General features: G+C 45.4%; 1 protein-coding gene across 3 annotated transcripts in view; it reads right to left on the reverse strand.

Moving 5' to 3' along the window:
• Positions 1–6,206, reverse strand: part of ELFN2 (extracellular leucine rich repeat and fibronectin type III domain containing 2) — a 152,080-nt gene extending 145,874 nt beyond the window's left edge. Inside the window, exons 1-2 of one of the 3 annotated variants that reach the window (XM_081879461.1) lie at positions 6,011–6,206; positions 5,581–5,680 (exon numbers count right to left, since the gene is read on the reverse strand). The gene's annotated coding sequence lies outside the window, so the exon portion shown is untranslated. Of the gene's footprint in view, positions 1–5,420; positions 5,491–5,580; positions 5,681–6,010 lie in introns of those variants that run through there. The other 2 variants (XM_081879460.1, XM_081879462.1) reach the window with 2 other exon arrangements.
• Between the last annotated feature and the right edge of the window lie 7,759 nt (positions 6,207–13,965).

The raw sequence follows: 13,965 nt of genomic DNA on the forward strand, positions 1-13,965 counted from the left end.
TGCTTGTCTTAATGACAGATGGAACTCATGGCTGAAAGTTAGTGAATTGTCCAGAGACATAGTATAGATAGAGGGAAGGGCTTTGAACGCTAGTTTCCCAAGTCTAGAGGAGGGAGATTAGTTCTTCCCACAGAAAGACAGGTTTGTTCATACAACCTTCTTTTCCATAACTACTGCACTTAAGGAGATGTGTTCACAACAGATATATACAACAATATTCATAGTAATAATCAAAACCACAGAACCACTCACTTCAATTACATTATTATTGTATCTTTGCTATGATTACTGAGCATACACCACCCTGAAATGCAGAAGGATGAGGGGCAATGGGATATTGTTTTAAATAAATCAATACTCCATCCCGCACAATAAGTTATTGCTGCTCAAGAACAACTGTGGTGTTTTTTTGTTTTGTGTGTGTGTGTGTGTTTTTAGATTTAAGAAATATGGTTTATTCACCGACTGTATTTACACCTTCAGTCTGCATGGAGGGAGTACAGATCTTACAGCACTGTCATTTCAAGAGGGGCATGTCTCCCACAGTAGTGCAGCCAGCCCGCCCAAGATGGATCCCAGTCTTTCTTCTTCTTCTTCTTCCCAGAACACCCTGCTTAAAACTCTATTTTCCTGTCACCTCACACCCAGTTACCCTGGCAACCTTCCAACTCCCCAATCTCTGTTCATACCTCAGAGCAAACAACTGTGTTGAAGGGAGAACACCCTGGCGTCTGCCAACAACCCCAAAATTCAGGGCCAGTAGAAAGCTGTCTTTCAGGAAGCTCATCGTGGCAAGGGGGAGACTAATCTGGTCACTTCCATCAGCCCTTGAAGCAGCAGCTGCTCCAGTGCTTGCTTTCTTCATCCCTCCTCATCCCTTTTTCCTTTTGCGCTGTGCTTATTAGATTGCATGTGTGCAGACAGGGGCTGCCTTATATTTTGATACATGGTAGTGCTTGGAGAACTGTGCATGTTTCTCAAGCATTCCTTAATAATAAATACTAGAGCAACCAACAATCCTATCACAGCAGCAGTAAATAGCAACTCACAATTCATTCATACGAGCATAAAAATCATTTATCCAACAGAAGAATCACCACTAACTCCTCCAACATATTATGCATCATTGCGTGAGTATCCTACTTAGTGCTAAGGTTTCACTGGTAAAAGCCAAGGCTTTCTGGCTGAGAAACACCTTACTCAAGAAGAATGTAGGTTTTATCTATTCCACTTCAATTGGTATTCAAATAACGCCTGCTGATATGTAGCACATGATTTCTATCCATCCTCTGGCAACATTCACATTTATGCACCACAAGACTCAGTGGGTTTCTTTTCCCCAAATGCACAGGGATTTTCAGTTAAACTGTCCTTCAGATGGTTATCAGGGGTTCTGCAACAAAGAGATCCATTATGGCAGGTGAGCATCCCTGAAAGACATTCTAGGTCTTCCTTCCAGGGCATTAACGTAAGGAAATAAGAAGAGCCTTGCTGGATCAAGCCAGTGGTCCATCTAGTCTAGCATCCTGTTCTCACAGTGGCCAACCAGATGCCTATGGGAAGCCCACAAGCACAACCTGAACACAACACTCTCACCTCCTGTGGTTCCCAACAACCACTATTCAGAAGCATACTAGGCCAGACTTCCAGGTAACATGGGGCAGCAATGAGGCCCCCAAATAGCCAGACCACATCAGGTTTGAGGTTCCATCAGCAAAGTGTCCTCTGGTGCAGCAACAGTGTTCTGACAGAGGAACCATTCTATATATCCCACAGCGCCCCCAAAATACTAAGCATCACTCTGGGGATTGAGTGAAATTAAAATGGTAGTTCCCAGAACCCCAGAGGCAACAGCCATTTTAATTTCCCACAATGCCCTGGGCTGCTGTTACATGGTGAGAGCTGCTCAGGGGTGCTGTTTTCCGACACCAGGCTTGCCCCCATATGAATGCAAGAAGATGATTTCCTCTAGAAGAAGATCCAAAATCCTCTGCAACATGCTGGAGTTCTACAGCAGACAGGCTGATGGGGGGGGGGTTTTCCTTGAAGGCAAAAGTCTGAAAACCTCCATCAATTCCATAGGGCTATAGCCATGAGCGAGACACTCAAAGGCTGGCTGTGGTCCCCAGAAGAAAGGCAGGGCACAAACTCCAAATGTTAACATAAGCTACATTGAGTTAACATGCAAGCTCTTGCCAAGGTACCTAAATGCTTCTACCATCGCAATGCAACTATTATTGCAATGAGAAACACATAACTCTGGATTTGTCAGCTACCATGACCTGGAACATAGGAAGGTGCCTTACACCAGCTCACGCTGTTCTCCATCTAGCCAGTATTGGCAACTCTGACTGGCAGTGACGTTCCAGGGTCTCAGACAGAGGTCTTTCCCAACAACCTGCTGGCTGGTTCTCAGAACTGAAGATGCCACGGACTGAGCCAGGGGCAAATGACACCACCTTTCCTGGTACAGTTGCTGCCTTTAATTTCCAAGCTCTCCACAAGCTAGCAAATTCTTTTCCAAAGAGTGGCTCTCTTTTGCAAAGGAGTAGTGGAGCTACTAGTGATGATGGCTCTACTTCTTCTGGAATCAGAGGTAGCCTGCCTCTGAATACCAGCTACCCACAGGGGTGCACTTAGAGGTCAGCCAGGTTGGCTTCCACCAAGAGTGCAGACTCAGGAGCTGCAAAAACTGCACCTCTCCACACTGATGCATCTCCTTGCCAAGGGTGTAAGGAAGCCTAGGTACATCTCTGACTACCAAAGAAGAGAGTAGGAAAGAGAACTATTGCCTACCTATCCTGTCTGGGCTTCTTCTAGGCACCTGGTTGGCCATTGTTGTAAACAGAGATGCTGAGCCAGATTAGCCTTTGCTGTGATCTAGCAGGGTTCTTATGTTCTTATGAAATAGCCGCATATAATTTCCATAGTAAATCTACCCTGGCGTAGCCCCTAGAAGGTTCTGACAGGTCTCAGCATGCAACTCTGCAACTCTTCGGTGGTTTTATTATAGTTGCCACCACCAAGTTCTGTCTGTTTTTATTATTTATTCACCTGTATCTTAAGAACTCCTTCTCCATTTTAATCAATACTGTAAGAGGTGATTATTGCTCTCGTTTTACAGTAGGGGATCAGAAGCTGAGAGAGGGCAATATCTTCTGTTTCCCAACACGACCATGGCAGAACTGATGATTGAATCCAGATCTTCTAGACCCCTAACATTCGCTCCAGCAGACAGTGACTCTAAATTTGCTAAATACATTCTGATGCAGCCAACTCTGATGCACCTATTAATTTTTTCCCAGGCTACTTTCACTCACGCTGCAATCTTATGTGAAAGCAAATCCTGAAGGGTGACTTACTTCCAAAGAAACATGTTTGGAGTTGAGATCAATGTAGCACAGCTATTAATTGAAAAGTTGTTTTAATGAATGTTCAAATGTTGGTGAATATTAGCATTCACATGTGTATGCTGACAATCCCACATTAACTTTGTGAATTCCTCAAAATAAATGTATGTATTTACACTACTTGTCAGACAGACACAAGTGGTTGCTGGCATTCATATCCAGGCGACAGTCAACATTCAACAGCAAATCCCAAAATGTTTTGACTTTGGGGGGAAAATATTTGTCTGGGATCATCAACATTTGCATGCCAATGTTTACCCAATTTCAGACATTCTGTTTAGAAAGCCAATCATATTTTTAGTGAACTGGCACAAAACTATGTTGTCCTTAATTGGATCCACCGATTTTTTGTTAACAAGCTCATGTTATTTAGCTTCAAGTAAAACAACAGAAGACAGAGTTCTGGAAGAAAGACTATCTCTCAGTGGTAGAGCATCTTCTTTGCATGCTGAAGGTCTGAGGTCCAACCCCCAGTATTTCCAAGTACCGCTAAGAAGGATTTGTGCATGAAATTGTGGCTAGCCACTGCTAGTCAATGTAGACAAGACTGAGCTAGATGGACCCAGTATAAGGCTTGCTATGTTCCCCCCCCCCAAAAAAAAACCACCTATACATCAACAGGACACTGTTATTGGACCCCTTCCTTTGACTTTCAGTCCTATGAGATTTCCCATGTTTCTGGTGCTGCTGCTCTTAAGCAAGCCAAGACAATGGGAATAGCTGCAGCCTGCTCTTTCTTCCTTCTCTCAGTTCCTATCGTATCTCCATCGCAACCTCTATCTCCTGCAGCTTCATCACCTGGCCTTCCTGCTATATGAACTGCTAGTGGGAAGCATAGAGAGATGGGGGGGCTCCATTTAAATAATGCATGCTCCATGCAAATGAAGCTTTGCTTGAAAATGCTAGCCGTGCTGTTGAGCTGCACTTTTCCTGGACTCACCAGGAGGGGCTGTTCATTGGAGACCTCGGCAGTACGAGTGCTGGAATACGGTGCCGCGGTGGGAGCATAATGCTCGGGCAAACAGGGCATCCCAACTCCCATCCACTCCTTTTGTCTTCTGGTGCATATCAAAGTGTTTGGCTAACATAACCCATTGCAGTTGGGGTTTACCATATCTGGAGCAACGGCTACTCAGCCCTGCACAGTTATAAACAGATATACATGCCTTCACACACAAAAATCATAGCATCTCTGTCTCTGATCAAATCCTACCTGCCTAATTAAAAATCTATTGGGTGGAAGAACTGCATTCTCATTCTTCATATAGGAGCCTACAAATGTGGCTCTGTTAAAGGATTCCCTTTAACATACACCTGTGCAAATCTACATACCTAGTAGGCATCATTCCTTAACTACCGGAATATTTGACATGCATCCATTCTGCCCTGCATATATGCCAAAATCAGCACTTTCACATACATGTATGAAAGCATGCATGTGCATGGGCACATGGAAGTGTACACACAGCAGGTCCTGAGCATATCGGCGGCTGCCGTCTTTTTGATTTACGCTGCTCTCTGGCTCGAAGACTAAGCCTCTGTCTTACTAACTAGCAGCATTAAGCTTTGCTCTGTACACCCCAGGGTGAGGGTGTGAGTCAACTGTCCACCTGCTTCTCCTGATCTAGTTCTTTTCAGGGTTCCCATGCCCCCAAGCAGGATGCTGCTTCAGTATGAAATCCACAGAGCCACCTGTTTCCACCGAACGGAAAGAGAAGACACACAAACAGCACACATGCACGGACAGCCCACGCGCAAGTTGAACATGCGTGCAAGTCTCCTGTGCAATGCCCACACAAAGGTTCTCCTCCTGTGCAAATGGACAAATCTCATTCAGCCTACACAGATGCATCAGCCCTAATCTCTTCCATGCAAGGCACACAAGCACAGAGAAAGAGGGAGGGGGAGAGGTTCTTCTGCACCCAGCCAAGCCAATCCACCAGCCCTTTTCCCACAACCAGGAGCAGACTCGCTTTCACCTACATCCCCCAAAACTCAAAGCCTACGCACCTCCCTGCCAGTCTCTGCAAAGAGCCCCTGCCAAAAGTTTACTATGATGACAGAGAAGCGGAGGGAGAAGGATGCAGGGGTGGGATTCTCCTCCTGTTGCCTCCGCCTGGCCGATGCCGCCGCCACCACCATGGTTGCAAATGAAAAAATTGAAACCTACCCCTCCCTCCTGCTGCTAATGCTCTTGCAGGGGCCGGAATAAGATATCCAGCCAAGCACAGCTGCACACAGCAGGATTAAGATCTATTCAGAACTCGAAGCTGGGGGAATGGAGAGGGGGAGGAGAGAGAAACATCCAAGGCAAATTCATCATTCACATCGGTATTTTTTCTCCCAACCCCTGATCTTCCTTCACCTGTAGTCCCCCCACCCCATCCATCCACACTCCTACACATGCACCTCATTTCCCTTCTCCAGTTTAAGCCCTAAAGAATGGAGAGAAGGCAGGGAAAGGGGGGGGGGAGCTAGCTGGAGGAAAAAATGCTTTATTAAAATGCAACACAAAAGCAGCCAGCTAGAATGGAGACCGCGCACACCCCGCATCATTGTGGCTGCCGCTTGGAGAGGGGTGGCCCCCAAAACGCACATACCTGCTCCTTTGCAAGCGATGCTGCTTCAAGTTCAGGGTTTGCATCCCAACGAGAGATCGAGCAGGAGGAGGAGGAGCAGGCAGCTGAGGACCACTCTTCATTCAAATTCCCAGCGATTGCTGATGGGAGGGCTGGAACTGAACGAGAAAGAGAAAGAGAGAAGGAGGGAGAGGGGTGCTCTGGCTGTGTGTGTGTGTATGTGCGCGCACGCGGGGTGCGTGCGTGTGTGAGAGGGGGGGGAGAGGGAGGGCGCGTGCCTGGCCCGCACGCCCCTCCTCGGAAGCAGTTCCCGGCTCCGACCACCGTCTCCTCGCCAAAACCCACACCACCAAGAGACGCCGGGAACCGAGCGCAGCCGGGCAAGGCAGAGCCAGGAGGAGGCTGCCGGGCTTCGCGGCCGTCGCTACCGCAGCTGCATCACTAAGGAGGAGGAAAGGGCAGGCCAGAGGATTGCAATGCCAAGGGATTAATTCCGGCCTCAGCCTCGGCCGTTGTCTTTTCTGTTTCCTTTTTTTTCTGGCCAAGGGGGCTTCGGAGCCGGAACAGAGTCCGGCGAGGGGCTGGTGCTCCCCCCAGGAGCTTCCCCTCCACCACCAACCCTCCGCTCTCTCCAGTTGTGGCAGGTGGGCCCCGGGCAGCGCGCAGTCTCTGCCCCCACCCCAGCCATGTGCTGGAGGGTCAGACAAGCCCCCCCCTCCCCCGTTCACATGGACACATCTGATGGGCTGACCCCACCCCGCCAGCAACAGCTGTTGGGAACAGCCTTCCGGGATGCAAGCGCAACAGCTGGTCGCTGTGGCCAGGAGGCACCCGCGCCACGAGTGGCAGGCCTCCTGGAAGATCCAGGGCTCCGTGCACAGGTTCAAGCCCCACCTTGAGCAAAGGATTCCAGCATTGCAGGGGGTTGGACTAGATGACCCTTGGGACCCTTTCAAGCCTACAATTCTAGGGTTCGGATTCCAAGTCTAGCACAGGCATGCAAACCGCAGCTGCTGGGAAAGCTCTCTCCTATGCGCACGCTCCTCACATATGCGAAGGTAACCGTTGCTGGGCAGGTACCCTCTTCCCTCCCATTAAAGAACAGCTGGGGAAAGAGGGCGAGGAGGGTGTGCGGGAGAGATGTGGTGGTTTCCCAGCTGTTCTGGCGGCAGCTGGAAAACTACCCCCATCCCTCCTGTGCAAACACGTGACACGGCCACCTACACACACGCAGTAGCAGCAGCAGCAGCAACAGCTGTCTTTCTCCTGCACAAATGCAACAGCTGAGTGTGACCAAGAAATGGTGAATCGGAGGGCCGAGCTGCAACAGCAGCTGGAAAACGACCCATAGCTGCCTCCCTGCTTCTGCAGGCATGAAACATCTGTTCAGCATCCTTCACCCCAGATGCTGGGTGGGTACCATCCTCACCCACACACAGAAAGCAGTTACTTCCCCATCTTTCCTATGTGCACGAAACAGCTGCTGGCAAACACCTGCACCCTCATCCCTCACACACGCAAGAGGATCCATACCTTGCTTGTACACATAGAGGCACACAGCAGCTCCTTGAAAGCCCCTCTTGCATGCAAAAAGCATTTTGGTGAGCAGGGGGAGCTAGTCTTTGAGTATCACAGAAATCTACCACCAGCAGAAGCCTGCCTAAACCACCTACATTTTAAACACATAAGCAACAGGGGCTGGGGAATATATTTCATATGCATATGCAGCAGCTAGGAGCCCACTGTTAGCATCCCTCTCACACCCAGTGGCAGCCAGAGTCCCATATCCCATATCCCTTTCTACCCCTGCTGCTGACTAGGAAGCATCCTAGACATAAATAGGCAGGCCACTGGTATCCATACTTTTGCACACTCAGAAACAGCGGAGGCTGGTCTACTGGGGAACAACCTTTCAACTGAAATTAGCAAACATTGTCTTTGTTTATTTTTTAAAAAAACCTCCTCTTCAAAATCTCAGAGCCACACACTCTTTCCTGTCCCACACACGTTTTATACTTCCTTGAATTTACAGAGGCATTTCTGTCTGTCTCCCGTTCTCTGGCCAATCAGCTCTCTGCACCACTCAGCCAATCCTAATCCAAAAGTATAGGTATGGCAAGGAGGTATGGCATGTGTCTCTAAGCAGAAAAACCACATGACTGATTGGGCTGCTGGAAAGTCAGCCCTGGCTTGAAAGTTCTTGCTCCATCTGTTGTTATGAGGCCTGTCCGGCATGGCCACTATAGCAGATATGAGAGGGGTTGAAGATTGCTTTCAAAACAGCCCTGTCAGAATCACACATTCATTCTAAGCATGGTCAGAGTTGTTTTCCAGAAGTCCAGAGAAGCAACATGAATTATTCCTTACTTTGTAGAGCCTATTTTGTTTGTTTAGTTTATTATTTGTTTTGTGACCTTGCTAGAGTGAGTCTCTTTCCATAATAAATACCTATTTTTTTCTTCATTATTTTACGGTTCTTCTTTTTTAAATAGGAGAATAGTGGGTGGCTTGTGTATGTGTTGCAACAAACTCTGTATTGACCATTTCTCTATATTCACTTATTAAAAGCTGCAGCAGCTTCCAACAAACTCTTCACCTAGCACAAGAGTGGAGGAAAATACTGTCACTATTATTTCCCACCTTGCTCTTTTGTGAGTTTGCCAGTGGATTTCTAAAAATAAAAAGTTTGGGCTCTATACTTGGCTGGGTATGACTCCAAATCCTTTCCCAAACTTGAAAAATATTCTCCCAGATCTCAGACAATACAGAGGTTGGTTACGATTAGTGTAGTGTGATGCTGAACTCTGCACATAAGCATAGATTATTACTTCACATTTTCAGAACTGAGCTATGCATTGCAAAAATGTTATACTCAATAATTGGGGGAGGTGTCTATTGGTTTGAATACTTTGTTATTTTAGAGAAAAAATGGTGTTTTGAATGATGACTAAACTGACTATTGTGCATGCAACTAGAAGCATGCAACTAGAAGCAAGCTTTCCTCACATTAAAAAAAAATGTGTGTGTTTAGTTTTTTGGTAACAGATGTGTAGGTGTAAACAACACATGAATTCAAAAACATGTGTCATGCTGTATAGCTTAATTTCTAAATAATTGGTATGGAGTCAAATCTTATTTTTTTAAAAAAAAACACATGTTTCGGCCCTCAAACATGGAAACTCCTTCCCTATCCATAGATATGCAAAGAATGATTGATGGGGTTGGGCAGAGCAGGGGAGACAATGGCACATGTATGTGTACTGACACATTCTTCTAAATAAGTGCTGTACAAGTGGGATAAAAACAGCAAGGTTAAAAATTGCAGCCCAACCCATTCAAAATGTTGCTAGCTGCTACTGCACATAAAACATACGCAAACACTTTCTAGGAAACATCTTTTGTGTGCACATAAGCAGTAGCTGACTGCAGCACCTTTGCAATGACAGGTAACTTTAGACCTCTGACATACAATTGGAGCACCAGAAGCTACACACAATACAGAGATACTCCTACATTCATTGCAAAGCAGCATCCGTCTCATACTTATAACCGTAAGCAGTTTCGCAGCACCCTTCAAACCTCAAACACAAGAGCTGCTGGAGAATTAGCATCAAACTTCCCATGTTTACAGCTAGTCACATAAGAAACACCATGTCTCGTATATCACCTTTTGCCCCTGATAGATATATATTAAAGTTACAGAACGAAACAGGAACAAATTCAACAGGTGCAGCTTCTTTCCTGGCATAAAGGGTGCAGTCATGCAAAAAGTTGCACCTGTTGAATTTTTGCTACTGTAAAGCTATTAAAGGCAGAGACACTTTGCTTGGGGAGGTAGGTGTAGCAATCCTAATCTACATGCCTCTCTTTAACTCTGCCCTGACACATTCACACAGAATAGCTGTTAGAAATCTCTCTAAACTGTCCTCAAAGCATGCTGGGTAACATAGTCCAAGAGTGCTGAGAATTGTCTGTTGGACAATTTGGCAGTTCCAAATGTTCCTTGAGATTATTAAACCACTTTTAGGAATGTATGTAAGTCTACCCCCAGCCTCATGAGGCTGCTGCTTGAAAGCTACCCACTGTGTTTTCAAACACCCAACAGTTGCAAGGGGACTATCTGCATCACGTACAATGTGGCACAGGTTGTAATAAATCAACACACGTGTGCAACAGTTGCAGCAGCAAAAGCAGCTGCTCTTATCTCTATGAAAGACCAACAAGGCCAAAAGCAGTCTAGCTTCTACTCTCTCACACATACAGTACACTAACAAGATCTGCTGGAAAATGTGCATCTATTCAAAAACACTTGCATTTCTGGTGGTGCCTATAATTACTCATATTGTACATAAAGTATACACGGTGGTAGCATATTCTCAGATGGGGTAGAGAAGCTTGGTTTATAAATCCTCTCATCCCTAACCATGGACCATTCTGGCTGCTGATTATGGGAACTGGAGCCCAATAGCATCTAGCAGTGATGGCCAAACTTGGCCTTCCAGCTGTTTGGGGACTACAATTCCCATCATCCCTGACCACTGGTCCTGTTAGCTAGGGATGATGGGAGTTGTAGTCCCAAAACAGCTGGAAGGCCAAGTTTGGCCATCACTGATCTAGAGGGTCATAGGGGTCCCTCACGCTTCTTCTAAGAAAACAATCCACATCCATTGCAAACCTATGAATATGCCCAACAGTTAGGCAGGCTCTGTCCTTTTCACAGAAACTTTTTTTTTTCATTTGTAAATTAAAATATTGTGCAAAAGGGGAATGCTCTACCTATACCATATATATTCCTAGTTAACTCTTTTTCAAAACTTATGGTAATACACACTTCTATATCATGGCTGCCTATCTTTTTTAAAAAATCTTCTTCTTCTTCTTCGTCTTACAACAGTTAAAAGAACACATATGAGCAAACTGCCCTGTAAAGAAAGGTTGCAACATTAGGGACTTTTTAAGTTTAGAGAAAAGTCAAGTAAGAGGTGACATGATAGAAATTTACAAAATTAGGAATGGTGTGGAGAAAGTGGATAGAGAAAGGTTTTCCTCCTGCTCTCATATCACCAGGACTCATGGAGATACAATGAAGCTGAATGTTGGGAGATTCGGGGCTGATAAAAGAAAGTGCTTCTTCACACAGCACAGAGTTAAACTATGGAACTCACTTCCACAGGAGGCAGTCGTGGGCACCAACTTGGATGGCTTTAAAATAATAGTAAACAAATTCATGGAGGAGAGGGCTATCAGTGGCTTTAAGCCATAATGGCTTTGCTCTGCCTGCACAGTCAGAGGTAGCAATGCTGCAAAATACCAGCTTCTGGAAACCACAGGATGAGAGCGTGCTCTAGTGATATATATATATATACACACACACGCACGCACGCACGCACCGTGTGTGTGTGTGTGTGTGTATACAGTGTGTGTGTATATATATATATATATATATATATATATATACATACACACACACACACATATATATATATATATATATATATATATATATATATATATGTATATTTCTGTTTTACAATTTAAAATACTCATTTACACATCCTTAAAATATCAATGACTTCCCTTCTTCTCTTTCCATGGTTCACTTTACATAGCATAAATCCCTGAATATTTTACAAAAACTTACTAAACCATTCCACATTCCATTACTGCATCCATCAAAACTCACTTATACTGTTGAATTTATCTTAATGCTGCCAACGTTTTCAGGTGTACACAATTCCTCCCTCCCATATATTCAATAAACGTTTTCCAATGTTCTCTAAACATATGTTCTTCTTGTTCTCTTATTCTATATGTTAAGTCTGCAAGGTGCACATGTTCTGTCAGCTTAAATTGCCATTCTTCTTTAGTTGGGACCTCATTCGTTTTCCATTTGAGAGTGCTGTAGTGCTCAACTCCTGCTTGTAGTTTTCCCCACAGGCACCTGGCTGGCCAACAGTGAGAACAGGTTACTAATCTAGATGGTCCATTGGCCGTCTCTTAGCTCTTCCTATGTTCTTAAGTTCTCATAAAGATATCCATATCAGGCATATTCTTTTGGGCTTACCTTGAGTTTATTCTATATGTCTGTTCAATACCTGTTTCACATCCCAGATCTAATTCTAGGAATTCCTTGACCAGTCCCCCCAGAAACATGGTAGGCAGGTTCAGTGGTTACAGCTTTGCTCTGTCACTGTTCCTTAATGTGGGGAAAGGCTGCACCTGTGGAATTTGCTTGCCACCCAGCTGCTAGAGAATGGTGGCAGCTCTGCCCATTTTAAAAGGCAGCAACTTTTAACATCTGATAAATCACATCCTAGCAATTTGGGGGTTGTAGCCATCTAAGTTCTACTCAGAGTAGACCCATTGAAATGAATGGGGAAAACACATTCCATACAAGGTCAGCCCTACCATTCAGTAGAGTGAGGTAAGCTTCTGATTTTGGGTGCCATGAAAGGGCAGCAAAATGTTAGTAAAAATACAACAATAAATGAAATAACTATCAGGAGAAGCTTGTTAGAGAGATGCTGGTAAGATTTTTCTGCCTCAGGTGCCAAAATAACTTGGTTGGCCTTGAGTAGTATGAATTTGACCTGGCAGGGAGGCGGAAGAGAGAATTTGCTGCTCTGTCTCAGGCAGCAGAATACCTTGGCCCAGCCCTAACTCCTGACATATAAAGCAAATCAGGGGACGGCAATCCCCCAGATGTTGCTGAACTACAATGCCCAGCAATAATGGGCAGCAATCTGAGCAAGCATGGCCAATAACCAGGGATGGTGGGAGGTCAGAGATTCCCTACACATATGAAAAGACAATGAGTTCATGCCATACAGGAGGGGAAAGAGGGCTGGAGATTCCAGAAGAGTCCCATCACCTCATTCAGTGGACTCAAAGCAATGTGCATGGATTGTCTTATTTTAGCCAATCAACAAACCCATGAAGTAGATTAGATGGGAGCAGGTGAGTCACCCCAGGATCACCCAGTAAACTTCAGCAAACTGTGGGGCTTTTAAGGTTGATCTCCCCAGTCAAGATGCAGCACTTTAACCATTATACTACGCTGCGCTCACCTGCAGAGCAGAGTATTTATTTTCATTTATATCCCACCTTTCCTTGGTGTCTTTCTTCAGACAAAGAAGCCTTCTGAGGACTTCAGAAACACAAACACCTCTGCAAGAGCTAAATTTGCACCAAGTCGTTTTCAAAAGGTGTACCTGGCTCTCCTCCCCAGAAAATGCAAACATTTGTGAAAAGATATACTGTGGGTTAAACCACTGAGCCTAGTGCTTGCCGATCAGAAGGTCGGCGGTTCGAGACCCCGTGATGAGGTGAGCTCCCACGGCTTGGTCCCTGCTCCTGCCAACCTAGCAGTTCGAAAGCACAAAGTAAGTAGATAAATAGGTACCGCTCCAGCAGGAAAATAAACGGTGTTTCCGTGCACTGCTCTGGTTCACCAGAAGCGGCTTAGTCATGCTGGCTACATGACCCGGAAGCTGTACGCTGGCTCCCTCAGCCAATAAAGCAAGATGAGCGCCGCAACCCCAGAGTCATCTGCGACTGGACCTAATGGTCAGGGGTCCCTTTACCTTTACCTATACTGGTACATGATTAGCCAGTATATCTTGTTAGTGTGTGCATGAGAGAGGAAGCAGAAGCAAGACTGCTCTTGGCCTTGTTAGATCTTTCATAGAGATATGAGCAGTGTACATAGTTCCCCTCCATTTTTTATACTTACAACAACCCCATAAGGTAGATTAAGGCTGCAAGAGGCAATGACTTGCCCCAGGTCACACCTAGTGAACTTTATGTCTAAGTGGGAATGTGAACCCTGCTCTCCTTGTGATGAGAATCTTCCAGTTATTCACTTGAATAAAAATTCCGCAGTTGCTGTCAGTCACATATACAAGTACTAAAGGGAAATGAGCCACTCCCTGCCAGCAAATAGCTACATATCACACTTGCAGAATATCACACTTGCA

The sequence above is a fragment of the Podarcis erhardii genome (genome assembly GCF_964252035.2).
Source record: "Podarcis erhardii genome assembly, chromosome: 10".
NCBI classification, from domain to species: domain Eukaryota; kingdom Metazoa; phylum Chordata; class Lepidosauria; order Squamata; family Lacertidae; genus Podarcis; species Podarcis erhardii.